This window comes from Delphinus delphis, chromosome 4 (genome assembly GCF_949987515.2).
Source record: "Delphinus delphis chromosome 4, mDelDel1.2, whole genome shotgun sequence".
In the NCBI taxonomy this organism is placed as follows: Eukaryota; Metazoa; Chordata; class Mammalia; order Artiodactyla; family Delphinidae; genus Delphinus; species Delphinus delphis.
This window is the reverse complement of record NC_082686.1, coordinates 71635951-71647201: the sequence shown is the minus strand read 5'-3', so window position 1 is coordinate 71647201 and position 11251 is coordinate 71635951. Positions and strand designations below refer to the sequence as shown.

Sequence of the window (11251 nt, the reverse complement as noted above, 5' to 3'; positions counted from 1 at the left end):
GGTTACACTATCTGTGATGCAATCTCACCCATTCAATAGACATTGCTGGCACCTACTGTATACTTGGCATTGTTCTAGGTGCCTGTGCCAGTCTTATCCCCAGACAAAACTTCCTGTTATTGTGGAGTTTATGTTGGTGGGCGGAGGCCAGGGAGGGTTGTCAGAAAGTTAAAAGTAAATCATAAATATGAAGGACATGCTTGAAGATTATAGTTTCTTTTACAACTTACATTTGGGGGGACTTCCGGATCCTGATTATGGTGTTTCTTGATCTCGGTGCTGGGTGTATTCACTTTGTAAAATGCCCAAGTCTTTGCACTTCTCTGGATGCATGTTATACTTCAATGAAAAGTTCAGAAAATTATATTCTGATATTTTCTATTACTGTCCTCTTTCATTAAAAAAAAAAAAAGCCAGGGCTTCTCTGGTGGCGCAGTAGCTGAGAGTCCGCCTGCCAATGCAGGGGACATGGGATCGTGCCCCGGTCTGGGAAGATTCCACATGCCGCAGAGTCGCTAGGCCCGTGAGCCATGGCCGCTGAGCCTGCGCGTCCGGAGCCTGTGCTCCGCAGTGGAAGGGGCCACAGCAGTGACAGGCCCGTGTACCGCAAAAAAAAAACAAAAAAAAAAAAGCCAGTTAAGGGACTTCCCTGGTGGCACAGTGATAAAGAATCCACCTGCTAATGCAGGGGACATGGGTTAAAGCCCAGTCTGGGAAGATCCCACATGCCGCGGAGCAACTAAGCCCATGTGCCACAACTACTGAGCCTGTGCTCTAGAGCCCACAAGCCCATGTGCCACAACTACTGAAGCCCACGTGCCTAGAGCCCATGCTCTGCAACAAGAGAAGCCACCGCAAAGAGAAGCCCATTCACTGCAACTAGAGAAAGCCCGCATGCAGCAATGAAGACCCAACACAGCAAAAAAAAAGCCAGTTAAAACTCACTAAATTCAGTGCACCTCCAGCTAATAGTTTGCAAGAGTAGTTTAAAAAACATTGCTCTATTTTAAAAAACAAAACAGAACCCAAAAAACCTTCAGCCCAACCACTCCGCAGCATCAACACTCTTGGCCGAGCACCTGCTTGCAGGTGCCTTCATCACCCGCTGCAGCCTTCCTTGCCCTCCTGCTTACCCCAAACATGCAACCATTTCACAGTGGACATTCTTCAAGGCACTGCCACAAGCCTCCCTCAAGCAGCTTGGGCTGCCTCTGCTTAGAACTAGACCTGACAAGCCCTTCCCCCTGCAGAATCACTCTCCTGTGGGCAGCTCTTTTCAAGTTTCAGATCTGGGAAGAGACTGGCACAGGCACATTGGAGGGTTGAGGTTATCCCCCCAGCCTCCTAAATCTCCTAAGCCTTGTGTTTCTAGCCTGTGTCTCATTTCCTCCATTGTGCTGTCAGTCCCCTTGGGAGAGAGCAGTCTCCTCAGCTACCAGTACCAGAGTCAAACACAATGAAGAGAAGGAGACATGCTCCAAGACAACTTCCATCACAGTCCCAGTGCTCAATGTGGTGGTGGGGACAGTCCAGGAGCTGAGATGGCAGGATGGGGGAAGGGAGCAGGAGACCTCTTTTCTGTGAGCCTGAAGCTCCAGATAACCCTGCACTAGGGATGTTGGAGGCATGGGTCTGGCTCTTGAGAGCAACTGGAAGGGAGACGGGAGAATGGGGAGCTGGGCTTCCCTAAGAGAATCACCCAGCAGAACAATCCAGCATGTAGGTGCTTTGACCCTTTGCCTTGTTTGATTTAGAGCTTGATTTACCAGCAGAGAAACTTGCTCCAAATCAGCTGTTTGCATCTACTGATCCCCAAAATCTGGTCAGACTGATGCCAAAAATCTCAGCTCTCTGTGCACCAATGCCAAACAGAAATACAGAGTTTTGGAGGAACAAGAAAAATGGCTTTAATCTTTGTCTGGCAAAGGGGAAAACACAGCAGGCTAGCACCTCAAGAACTGTACCCCCCCTTCCCGGGGAATCAGACAAGATCTTATAGGTGGGGCTCACAGTCCAGGGTATATGATAAGGATCAAAATTGTGAAGGTCTTGCATTCTTCTTGCATTATTTCAAAATAGTCACAGCTGGTGTCAGGCAGCTGGGTAACTGGGTCCAGCAGCCCAGTACTTGAGCCTGTTTGTCTCTGGTTTATCTTTTTTTCTGAAATGCAAAAGGCTACAAGGGGTGATTTGTTATAAGGGAGTGCAGGGTAGTAGGGCATGATGTAATTTACATAGAGTTAGGGGGTATTACCATGCAGGATGTAATTCACATAGTGTCAGGGAGTAATAGGTTAGCTTTGTGAAGGACAAATCTAGTTACAGACACTACAGATTAGCAACAGTTAAAATAAAGCTAGGAGTGATTAACCCTTTCCATCCCATTTGTTTCTTCTCTAGCCTGTTCACTGTTCCCTTTACTTTCCTTGTTCTCAGGAGAGGAACAACTTCATTTCTATTTTTGTTGCAACAAATTCCCCAGTGCTAGTTCATTCCGTCCATATTAATGGAGGAAGGGAAATGGGCGTCATTCTTGTCTGGCTGAGGACAAAACTTCAGTTTTGCTCCACTTGACAATCACCAGCTGTCCAGCCCAGGGGCCCATCTACTACTTTAAAACCTGATGCTTCCCAAAGCTCCTGGGTATGGTGTTGCTTCGTTGCTCCTTATTGGTTCAGAGCAGACTTGGGAGTCAGAAAAGTGGATTTGAATTCTGGCTTCACTACTACCAGCTGTTACTTAATCGTGTAGAGCCTCAGTTCTATCACCTGTGGAGTATTGCCTGCCCTAGACCCTGTCTTGGCCCAGGTGGGGTGCATTCAACTTCCTGCTCAGTGGCCCTGGCTGCATGGTGAAGGGCAACCCCCTTACACACACTGTTATCGAATGATTTAGTAGAAAGTTGCCCTGCTCACCTCACAGGGAAAGACGCCATGACCCAAATCCACCCAGTCCAGCCCCCCCATAGCTGTCTAGAACCCGCGCCCTTCTCATTGTCCTACTGTCCTCAGGCCAGAGCCCTTGGGCCCAATGCTGGAAAATAAGAGTGCAGGAGTCACCCTTACACAGTTCTCTGATGTCTGATCCCTGGGACAATTCTGTCTGGAGTTGTTTTATTATTAAACGCATCTTATAGATGAGTTACAGTCAGAAACGGCCAACTTGCCCTAGCTTTTGGGTTCTAAGCTTGGCAGCCCAAGGCCGCCTCCAGCTGTGCTAGGATCTGGGTCTGCAGGTTGCACTATCACTGGGAGAAGGAGCTCTGAATTTTCTCCTCCTTTCGGGGTACAGACCCAAGAGGGAGCAGTGCAAGAGGGAGGAAGACTCCCTTTGCCTGGGACTCTTTCTGCTTGTATTCCCAGCAGGAAGTGTCACAGGCCTGAGCCCGGCTCTCCCTTGGCCCCAGGGTAAAGGTGGAGGCAGCCCAGGTTCATAGGTCTCTGGGCTGTTGCTGAAAGATTAGGACTAGAGTCCCTCTCTGCAGTCAAACAGTCACTGGATTGGGACCTTGGAAACTTTCCGGTCCAATCTCCTCTTCATTTTAGAAACGAAGCAACTGAGGCCAGAGGTAAGTGTTTTTTTTACACTCATAAGTCAGGAGCAGCTGAACTGCTACTTAGAATTCGAGACTCCTACTTCAGCGCTCCTCCATTGGGCCCTGTTGACTACACCGTCTCAGTAGGCACTCCCTACCTTCTGGTTCACCTCTTCTCCCTCTGGCTCCACAGGAAGGCGCAAGCGGGGCTTCTGGTGGGAGGAAGAAGGGGGAGCAGTAGGGGCTCTGAAGGAAGGAGAAGTAAGTGGGACATGGCCCCTTAAGGCCCCGCCCGGCCCCCAACCCGGCCAGGCTCCGCCCCCCTCGGGCAGCGCAGGCGCAGGCTGGCTCCAGGAACCCCCGGCGGGAGGGCGGGCGCTCTTGGTTCTCGGGCCGGGGCGTGGGGCCGCAGCACCTGCGGGGGCCTGCGCAGGGCGCGGCGCCCGGCGGGCGGACGTCGACGCCCAGGAGCGAGGGCTGGGAGCCGGGACCGGGACGTGTGGGCGGAGCGGGAGGGGACGCGACCCCGCAGCCCCCTCCCCCGGGGGACGGGGCGGAAGGAACCGGGTAGGGGGGTGTGAGCGGGCGGCGAGGGCAGCACCATCTGGAGGGGCGGGACCGCGCGGCCTCTGGTGGGCAGGAGAGTGCGTTGGGCAGTGCCGGCTGGGGGCCCTAGGCCGGGAGCGCAGGAGGAGCGCGGCGGGCTCTGCCCAGCGCTGCAGGAGCAGCATCCGCAGCGGATCGGGGTTCTCAGCTGGGGCCCGCAGCAGCTCCGCGGGCTGAAGCTCGGCGTGGAGGAGCAGGGGGGCGTGGGTCCGGCCGTGCAGGAGGAGGGCGGGGTGGGTCCGGGGGTGCAGGAGCGGGGCGGCCGGGGCCGCGAGCCTAGCCTGGGGGTGGTGTGGGGGCCTGCGGACAGCGCGGACTGGAGGCGCCCGCCGCCGTGGACGGGCTCCGCGGGCTGGCCTGTGGTGCAGGAGGAGGGGCTGGGCCCCCGCAAGCAGTACCAGGAGAAAGGGGGAGGCAGCCCCGCAGTGCAGGAACGGGGGGAGGCTCGCACCGGGGTGCAGGAGCAGGGGGAGGGGAGCCCACGCAGGCTGCTACAGCAGCCCGAGCAGCTGTCCGAGCTCGGGGACGGCCTCTGGGAGAGCAGAGACGAGCTCGAAAGTTCTGAGGAGCGGGGGGAGCAGTACTGGGAGAGCTGCGGGCACCTCAGAGGGGAGGCAGAGGTCCTGGGAGTGGCCCCGGCACGCCGCAAGAGACTCGAAGTGGTGGGGAGGGCCCGGCCAGTGGGGCCCCAGGGCCCTGAGGGAGAGGGGCGCCTGGGGGTGCAGGAAGCAAATTGGCTGCCCGGGGTGCAGGAAGGGCAGGTTGTGCGGGCTGTCCAGGAAACATACCTGGACGGGAAAGGGTCCCAGGAGGGAGACGGACCCCTGGGGGGACACAGGATCCGGAGGCGCAGGCGGAGGAGGAGGTGGTAACTCACAGGCCGGCTGCTCAGCATCAGCATCGGCCGAGCCAGGGCCGTGGTGAGAGCAGGATGTAGGGGTTTGGGGAGTGGGGGGCAGAAGAGCGCCGTGAACCTGGGAGCGTTGGAAACCACTGCCCGATAGCAGGCAGTGTCCTGCTGGGTCCTTTTCTGCCACCTCAGCCGGGACATCATAGAAGCTTTGTCAGCAGAGAGCAAGTGGAAGGCAGCAGGTAAGGAAGCCCAATTCTGTTCTCAGCTGGAATTGGTGTGTTTGGAAGGAGGGGGCTGCAGTTATCGCAGGAGAGCGTGGTCTCCAAACTGCCGTTTTTCATTCCCCTGTGTTTAAACCTGGAGAGGAATGGAGCAGTGCAGTGTTCAACAACGAGACAGGATCCCTCCCCCCATTACTGTATATGCCAACTGGAGTGATGGGATATTTCCTTAGAGTCTAGACTGGCGGTGAGACTGTCTGGGTGGCTGCCAGGCCTGGGCAGAAGGGAGAGAGGGGTAGTCCCAGGCTGAGGTTGCAGAGGAAGTAGTCATCTCTCCACCCCTCCACCCCCGCTTCACCCGTTTACCGGTGGAGATAGGGGTGCCTCCATGCCATTGCTGGGTTGGTGCAATCAGCACACGCTGCTTCACGTCCTCAAAACACATTCCAAAAAAGGGAAGGGGCAGCATTGCATTAACAGGACCTTATCTTGTAACCCTCTTGGCCACGTGAGCTGTCAGCGTGGCAGCCGGTAACTTGGGCACGAGCCTGGCCTGCTCCTGCCACACCTTCTTGTCACATTTGATTAATACTGAGGGCCCAGAGCCAAGGATAAATAGTGGGCAGAAGGGTGGAGAGCTGGTGAGGACTTCTGTCTCCATGTGGGCTCTCAGGACCCCAACCTGAAAGTGTGGGATAGGAGAGGTTATCTGCACTGCTGTACTCTGGGCATCCTCGGTGGCCCAGACCTCAGCCCCACCCCATGGAGGTGGACATATGGGCAGCTGTGGCATCATGGGTTCTGTACCAGCCAGGGCCAGCTCTCAGCCCAGCTTAGAGGTGGGACTTGCAGAGGTGGGGGCTAGATTTGGCTTCCTGTTGACTTCCTCATGGCCTGGGTGCCAGGCCTATTCATTCCTGCCCCACAGGGGCTTGGTTGGCCACTTGTGGGCCTCATCTGCCTAGGGACGTTCACCTCTTACCTGGCGCTGTCTGGGTTCTTGCTTCTCTAGTCCTCGGGTGGGGATGGGTACAGAGTTGCTGCCTGTCTCGGGGCCTTAGCCAAGACCCATCTCTGCCCTACCCCAAGGAGTGGCTCTGAGTCAGATGGCCCCCAGACCCCTGTCCCAACCGGACTGGGTGGAGATAGTCCTTTTCTGTTGGGGCAGGGGGAGTGGTGGTCACGTCCTAAGCAGGCAGCTGCTGGGACTCTGCTGGAGGAGCCAGTTAGCCTGCTCCCCATGCAGACCCAGACTTGACTGTCAACTTCGTCCCATGCCTGCCTGTCATCCTGCCACCCCAAACACTCATGCACCGGAAGTTCAGCTGCTGTGTCCAAGGTGTCTGGCTCCTCTGGGACGGCCAGACTGGTTCTTGCGCTCTGGCTTCAGTGGAGAGAACTGTTCTAAACACGCGCACGTAAGCATACATGTTCACCCTGTTTCAGGTTGATTCTTGAATTTGTGGTAGATGAAGAGAAAGAGGACTTTGGCAGATCTGGGTTTACTAGCTGTGTAACTAGTGTGTAACTAGGATAACATTTCTGGGCTTTAGTTCCTCGTCTGTGAGGCGGGCCCTGGTTTTCCCTACAGTGTCCTGAGTGCAGAGGGCTCAGACCCTTCTTTGCCAGCCTAGCATCCACCTTCCCAGGAGCCATGGCCAGTGGACATTAGGCAGGAGGGGTCAGTGCTACCAGACCTTTTCCTCTAGCCCCTGAGCCCACAATTATCCCCCTGCCCTGTGCTTTATCCTGGAAGATGAAGTGTTTGTTTTTAATAATAGCTTTATTGAGGTATAATGACGTATGGTAAATGACACGTATTTAAAACATAATTTAGTAAGTTTTAACATATGTGTATACCTGTGAAACCACCACCACAATCAAGATAATGAACATACCCGTTATTCCCAGACTCCCAAAAGCTTTTTGTGCCCCTTTGTAATCCCTCCATCCCACCCCTCCTTTGCCATCCCCCTTCCCCAGGTAACAATAGTCTGCTTTCTGTCACTATACGTTAGTTCGCGTTACCTAAAATTTATGTAAATAGAATCATACAGTATGTGCTCTTTTTTTTTTTTTGCCTGGCTTTTTTCACTCAGCATAATTATTTTGAGATTCATCCATGTTTTTGTGGGTATCAATTGCTTATTCCTTTTTATTGCTGAGTAGTATACCACAGTCTGTTTATCCATTTATCTCCTGATGGGTTGTTTTCAGTTTTTGGTTATTACAAGTAAAACTGCTATGAACATACGTGTAAGTCTTTGTACGGACATATGCTTTTTTTTTTTCTTGGGTAGATCCTTAGGACTGGAATAGTTGGATCATATGGTAGGTATACATTTAATTTTTAACAAACCGCCAGACTGTTTTCCAAAGTGGTTGTACCATTTTATGTACCCACCAGCTGTGTATGAAAGTTCTAGTTTGTTCACTACTTTGTCAGCACTTGGTATGATCAGTCTCTTTAAATTTAGACATACTAATAGGTCTGTAATGGTATCTCATTTTGGTTTTAATTTACATTTCTCTAATGACGAATGTTGAGCATCTTTTCATCTTATTTGCCATCTGTATATCTTTGGGGATGTGTCTGTTCAAATTGTTTACCCATTTATTAATTGTGTGGGGTTTTTTTTCGTACTAAGTTCTGGGAGTTTCTTTTATATTTCTGGATTCAAGCCTTTTATGGGATATGTGATTTGCAAGTATTTTCTTCCAGGCTGTAGCTTGCACTTTAATTCTCCTGCGGTTCGCGGGCCTCTCACTGCTGTGGCCTCTCCCGTTGCAGAGCACAGGCTCCGGACGCACAGGCTCAGCGGCCATGGCTCACGGGCCTAGCCGCTCCGCGGCATGTGGGATCTTCCCAGACCGGGGCACGAACCCATGTCCCTTGTATCGGCAGGCGGACTCTCAACCACTGCGCCACCAGGGAAGCCCAGTTTTAACTTTTAATGAACTCCAGTTTACCAGCTTGTTCTTTTATGGATTGTGCTTTTGGTGTTTAAGAACTCTCTGCCTAACCCAAAACATGATGGCTTTCTCCTATAACTTTTATAGTTATGGGTTTTCCATTTAGGTCTACAATCTATTTGGGGTTAATTCTTAGGTTAGTATATGGTGCAAGGTATGAATGGAAGTTCAGTTTTTTGCATATGGGCATCCAATTGTTCAGCAAAATTTTTTTAATAGACTTGTTTCTCCATGGAGTTGCCTTTGCACCTTTATCAAAAATCAGTTGTTTGTATGTGTGTAGATCCAATTGTGGACTTTGTTTTGTTCCATTGATCTAACTTGTCTGTCTTTATCCCAGGACCACATTATCTTGATCACTGTAGATTTTATAGTAAGCCTTGAAACCAAGGAAAGATCTTAAACTTTGTTCTTCCTTTTCAAAATTGCTTTAGTTATTCTAGGTTTGTTGTACTTCCATATGCATTTTAGAACAATTTGTAAATTTCTACAAAATAGCCTGCTGGGATTGCATTGAATCTACAGATGAATTTGGGGAGAATTGCTGTCTTAGCAGTATTGAACCTGACTTATGAACAATGTGTATCTCTGTATTTATTTAGATTTTTAAGAATTTCACCAATGTTTTATAGTTTACAATGCACAGATCTTTTAAATCTTTTGTCAGATATATCCTTAAGTATTGCATATTTTTGATGCTATTGTAAATGGTATTTTTAATGGAATTCAGTTTTTTGTTAAAAAAATTTACCTACCTTAACTGTGGTAAAATATACACAACATAAAATTTACCATTTTAACCACTTTTAAGTGTATAGTTCAGTAGAGTTAGGTACTTCCACGTTGTTGCACAACCATCACTATCATTCATCTCCAGAACTTTTTCTTATCTTGCAGAACTGAAACTCTTTTTTTTTTTTTTTTTTTTTTGCGGTACGCGGGCCTCTCACTGTTGTGGCCTCTTCCGCTGCGGAGCACAGGCTCCGGACGCGCAGGCTCAGCGGCCATGGTTCACAGGCCCAGCCGCTCCGTGGCACGTGGGATCTTCCCGGACCGGGGCACGAACCCGGGTCCCCTGCATCGGCAGGCGGACTCTCAACCACTGCGCCACCAGGGAAGCCTTTGGGTGGTTCTTTTCCCCAGCCTTGGGTAGTTCCCATACATTCATGTGACGATCAGTACTCAGCTTACTGCTCAAGGGGGACCTTTTACAGACTTCTGTGGTGCTCTCTCTTCTCTGATGCTCTGTTCTGTGAATTCTGGCCACTTGAGTTTCCCCAGAGTCTCAACTTCATCTCTTCAGAGAGTCCTTTGGGGTCCAACTGGTTCCCTTCCCTTTTCTGTAGCCTGGAAACCCAACCATAGGGCTGACCTCCTTTGTTTCCTATTTCCTAGGTATCACTGACCTTTGCATCTTTTATGTCTGGTGTCTTCAAAACCATTTTGTATATTTTGTCCATTTTTCTGTGTTTCAGTCAGGAGGGTAAGTCTGATCCGTGTTATTCCATCTTGGCCAAAGATGAGGATTTTACTTTAATTCCCTCGTTCCCACCCTCTACTCATCCCACCTTCCAGCTCATCCACTCTGGGCGTATCTCATGTTTTCTTCAATCTACTGTTCATTGTTTATATTGTTATGGTGTAATAAACTGTGACTTTTCCTTTCCTGGGCACCTTTTTGTTCTTCCTGGAGTTGCTTTTTTTGTTTGCTTAGTTTTCTATGTACTTTTCAATTAATTAAACTCTCCAGTAGCTGTATAAATTTCTCAGGGTGTCAATTCCATTAGGTATTCTATCAAATTCACCTCTCTAAAGAAGTCTCTTTCAGAGCCTTGTGCCCTAAAGCGGCATGGACTAATTGCTCTCTATCACTGATGCTTAGCTGTCCTCCTGGGATCTCCCTTTCAGCATCTTGGGCATTTCCTTCACTGCCTTTCTGTGCCTTTCTCTCCTGTTTCCTATCTTCCCCTTTGTTGGTTTATTCTCTAGTTTGGTAGAGTACATCCTTTAGTAGCTTCCTAAGAGAGGAGGGTGAAAGAGTGGTAGATTATTTTGAGACCTTGCCAGTCTGACACTCAGTCACTTAATTAGCTGAATATAGAGATCTAGGCTGGAAATTGCTTTCCTTTGGAAGCTTAAGGACATTGCTCTTAAGTTCCAGAGTTAACATTAATGTCTAAAATCATTCCCAATCCTTTTTGTGGAACTTGTGTTATAGCGTTGCCCAGGAGTTTATAGCATCTTTTCTTTATCTCCAGTATTCTTTAATTATGTAGCTTGGTGTGGGCTTTTGCTCTCCATTGTGGAAGATGCTTTATCCTCCAACCCTTCTATTGTGATTTTAGCAATTTTAACAGCAGTAAGTGGCTGTTGATATTATTTTATCCCATGGCATGGATGAGGTAGACACAAAACTACTAAATTCAAGTTAAGTTTTAACAGAAACATTGGAATAATGGATTAGGATTTTTGGCTAGGGAGATATCCACATTTCACTTTTAAAAATCCATTATTTTTTTTAAAGCACTTGCTAAAGTTTTACGGTCCAGATTTTTTTTAATTAGAAAAATTAAGATAAGTGTGTGAATCTAATAAGGAAAAAATTCTCAATGAATTTTTGGAAATTTAGTAGAATGATTTCTCCATCCACTGACATTAATGGGACTTAGCATTAAGAATTACCCTCTGGGGCTTCCCTGGTGGCGCAGTGGTTGAGAGTCCGCCTGCCGATGCAGGGGACACGGGTTCGTGCCCCGGTCCGGGAAGATCCCACATGCCGCGGAGCGGCTGGACCCGTGAGCCATGGCCGCTGAGCCTGCGCGTCCGGAGCCTGTGCTCCGGCAACGGGAGAGGCCACAACAGTGAGAGGCCCACATACCGCAAAAAAAAAAAAAAAAAAAAAGAATTACCCTCTGTATAGTAAATAGTCCCATAAACTGATGCTCATGGCCGTGATGAGAAGGGCCTTCTGAAAGAGTGGTCAGTGTCAACAATGGGAAAGAATATTTGAAAACAGGACTGCTCTGGCTAGGACCAATGATTGGCGCAGTTACAGGCTTTCTC

At 49.9% G+C, this 11251-nt stretch overlaps 1 protein-coding gene and 1 long non-coding RNA gene across 2 annotated transcripts in view; one reads left to right on the top strand and one right to left on the bottom strand.

The window, feature by feature from the left end:
• LOC132424785 (uncharacterized) overlaps positions 1 to 3905 on the bottom strand; it is a 56486-nt gene extending 52581 nt beyond the window's left edge. Inside the window, exons 1-2 of the long non-coding RNA XR_009519269.1 lie at positions 3694 to 3905; positions 231 to 339 (exon numbers count right to left, since the gene is read on the bottom strand). This is a non-coding gene — a long non-coding RNA (uncharacterized lncRNA). The remainder of the gene's footprint in view (positions 1 to 230; positions 340 to 3693) is intronic.
• Positions 3906 to 4469: 564 nt separating this feature from the next.
• The window catches only part of TNK2 (tyrosine kinase non receptor 2), a 39262-nt gene continuing 32480 nt past the window's right edge, over positions 4470 to 11251 (top strand). Inside the window, exon 1 of the mRNA XM_060010849.2 lies at positions 4470 to 5233. The gene's annotated coding sequence lies outside the window, so the exon portion shown is untranslated. The remainder of the gene's footprint in view (positions 5234 to 11251) is intronic.